This window comes from Hydra viridissima, unplaced genomic scaffold (genome assembly GCF_058129835.1).
Source record: "Hydra viridissima isolate aposymbiotic clone 2 unplaced genomic scaffold, HvirCarnegie_v1 scaffold_7, whole genome shotgun sequence".
NCBI lineage: Eukaryota > Metazoa > Cnidaria > Hydrozoa > Anthoathecata > Hydridae > Hydra > Hydra viridissima.
Genome location: NW_028324306.1, coordinates 15,092,359 through 15,096,053, shown reverse-complemented (window position 1 = coordinate 15,096,053; position 3,695 = coordinate 15,092,359). Strand labels below are relative to the sequence as shown.

The 3,695-nt window shown below is 24.6% G+C and overlaps 1 long non-coding RNA gene across 1 annotated transcript; it reads left to right on the top strand.

Moving 5' to 3' along the window:
• Positions 1-939: 939 nt before the first annotated feature.
• Positions 940-2,161, top strand: LOC149886310 (uncharacterized). Its single transcript, XR_016454510.1, has 6 exons — positions 940-1,071; positions 1,183-1,216; positions 1,342-1,365; positions 1,486-1,556; positions 1,744-1,829; positions 1,923-2,161. It is a non-coding gene; the product is annotated as an uncharacterized LOC149886310 (long non-coding RNA).
• The last annotated feature ends 1,534 nt before the right edge of the window (positions 2,162-3,695 follow it).

The following is a 3,695-nucleotide window of genomic DNA, read 5'->3' as shown; positions in this document are numbered from 1 at the left end:
AAACATTATGAAAACCAGCATTCAACAATAATTCCTCATGAGATGCGTGTGTGTCTGTGTGTGTGTGTGTCTGTGTGTGTCTGTGTGTGTATATATGTGTATATATATATATATTTATATTTATATATACATATACATATATATATATATATATATATATATATATATATATATATATATATATATATATATATATATATATATATATATAAAAACAGGCAACTAAACATGGAATAAATTCCATTACATATCAGGGTATCCTTTCTTGGAACACTCTTCCGTTCACCCTAAAAACAGATTTTATCCTTAGATCCAAGAATCTGTTCTTAACGTCACTCTATCATTTTTACCTAAAAAGTTACGCTTAACTTTATTCTTTACCTCTATAACTTTTTTCTTTATGTTTATGTACATATTATAATTTCTTATTTGTGTATATGTGTATATATGTATGTATATGTGAATACATTATAATAACTATTTGACCTATATTTTAACTCTTTTAAAAGTCTGTTTTATAAGTGTTACTTATAAATTTTTGTAAAGTTCTACTTTTGCTATGTGACTAGTTTATTTCTTATGTTTTTCTCTTGTCTTTTCTTTATATTATTTAGGTCATTGCGTTTTATTAGTGAATTACTATTTTCAATGACCTGTGTTTTTTGTAATATCCTTAACACAAAATATATTGATATATATATATATATATATATATATATATATATATATATATATATATATATATATATATATATATATTATATACATATATATATATATATATATATTAATTTAAAAAAAAAAAAATCAAAAGATATTCTTTTGATAAATTATTTTTTAAATCTTGTTTGTTAGAGTTTTATTTGTCAGCATATTGAAGTACTTTACATAAAAAATAATAAAGTTTTGAATTTTTTTTTCTATAATCATTTAACTATAAAAAAATATATAGATGTGTTATTATTTTTAATATTTGTATTATTATCTTATATGTTTTTAGCTTTAATATGTAGTTTAAGCAAGTTAAGGACTTACATGGACATCAGCTTACAATGGTTTAATCATGTTCAAGTATTACAGATATCTGTTCCTTGTTATTGTATTTTTTTAAAAATAAATTTGTCAGTTACATCAGACAAATATTGTAAAAAATGAGTTGTTAACAATATTTTTTGTTTACAGGATCTTTAAATCACATTTACATCATAGATAAAAGGTTTGTTGCAATAAGTTTAATTTGCCAGCTTTTTTGTAGTTACACAGTTTCAGTATAAACTAAATGGTTAGTTACACAATTATCTTTATATGGCTTGTTTATATCCTTTTAATTTGCTATTTTAGACACATGGTATGCAATATCACGCTGTAAGTTTAAATTAGTTGTAAAATTAAAAATTAGATTTTGATTTGCATTTCTTTTGATAGGGATATCTATTTAGGTTAGGTACAACTAAGTTTATGTATGCCTTGTTTATATTCGTTTAGAATTTACTACTTAGACACAAGGGATGCGGTATGAAATTGAAATTCTGATATTGTTATTTGGATCTCTTTTGGTGAGCTTATTTATTTTTGTTTTAATTTATTGTTATTTAAGTTGGAGACCTTTTTTTTATTTTGTTCCTGAGAGGTTTTGAAGTATGTGGAAATTATAGAACCTTTCAGTTATCAGATAAGATTATCTTTTGTTACACATTTTTATTAAAGATATTATTTAGTTGTTGCATTGAACTTTATCTTTAGAAAATGGTATCGGAAATAAATAAAATAAAAAAATTTCTATTATCAATTTATAAATCAGGAATTAGAAATAGCAATATTTCTTAAAGGTACTTAGTAAAATTTTATTTTCATTTCATACTATTTATATCATTTAGGTTCCGTATTTTCTTTATTGTATTTTATTTTATATTTATCTTTAGGAATTGACAACACGTTGCTGGAATTGAAGTGTTAAACATGTACTAAGAACAGCAGCGTTAAAACCTAAAACCTAGTTTGTTAACAATTGGTTTAGTTTAAACATCTATTGTGTATATGGGTGTGTGTGTGTTTTATACAGATGTTTTATAACCTCAAATATAATGACTATTAAAAATATATTTAAAAACTATTTTGATTGTAATTTAAAGTTTGTGTACTGAATTACATTATTACAAAATTTGATTAGTTTTCAATGTCCAGTTAAAGAGTATTTGAAGCTTGCTAACAAATTGAGCACTATATTTCTCCCAACCATAGTAGTTTGTATAATTAGTACTGCTTGTATCGGATGGGTGGTAATTATTACATTTATAATGGTAAGAACCAATGTGTATTAAGAATATCATAATTAAATAATCGAAATATTAAAAATGTAAGGATTATTTTATTATCAAATTACAATGCTATGTGGCTTAATTCATCTTTAATTATAATGGAATGATTTTAACTGATTATTCCCTACAATAACGTTATTTTAACTGAATAAAAACAGTGGATAATTTGATGCACTGACGTAATAACTCCTTAATTTAAAAGGATTGTTTTATCGAAAAAATATCAACGGACTTCAATCCGTTAAAACTTTAATCCGTTAACTTAACGGAAAAGCCGTTGGTGCAATAGCGACGGATTGATCTGTTACCCAATTCGTTGTATTCAACGGATTTTTTTTTAGAGTGTAACAAAAAAAAAAAGCGATTTTTTTTCGGAATTTGATAATTTTTTATCGAAGGCAACTTTTCTTCTCAAAAAGTTCGAGAAATTATAGAAAAACTTGGAACAAAAGTTTTTTGTTTTTTTTCGAATTAAAATTTCTTGAAACTTGGATTAAAATTTTAGTTCAGTATCGAACAGGCTTTTAGTACACTTTAGACTTATAGACTTTTGCATTTCGAAAAATCTAAAATCTAAACCTTCAAGTCATCAATAAAAATTTTTTGCTGTGCACTCTTACATTCGAGGTTTTTCTTAAACTTTGCAACTATTTCTCTATTTTTATTTTCGTTCATTCTCTATTTTCATATCAGGCACGAATTTTATTTATTAGTTTGCATGTTGTTGCAAAAAAGTAAATTTAATTTCATACTTTTGGCAACTTTTACCACTTTTTGTCTTTAAGTTAAGTTACAAAAAATATATTTTTTCTAGAGCGAAAAACAATATGCAGGTGATTTAATAAAGATCTTTTTATTACCTCAGTTAAAAAGAAACTGCAAACTCATCACAAAATGAATCCTATGAAACGTGTTCGGCATGAGATTTTCAAAGAAACATTTGAACTGATTTATTCGGAAAATATTTTTCAAAACTTTTTCTATAGAAGCGGCTTTACTTTTTTCTGCTTGATGTTTTGGGAGTGCGTTTGGAAAAAAATAGACTCAACCTTTTTTAGTTATCCATTTTGTTTATCAAAATCTCTTTTTTAATTATCCATTTCGTTTATTACTACCTATTTTAATTATCCATTTCGTTTATCAGAAGAAGATGAAAATCTTGTTTCGACTTAGGATACAAATCTTTTAAAAATGTAAAAAGCCATGCTTTTCGAAATTGATGTACGGCCAGTTACACTGACAAGTAAAGTTTACCTTTTTGAGCCTTTACATGTTTACAAAAATCTTATCTTTTTCAAGGTTTCTTTTAGATGTATACTAGGCTTTAAACCATAGCAAATTACCAAGAAGTTATCTAATTAAGATTGGTTCCCAGAA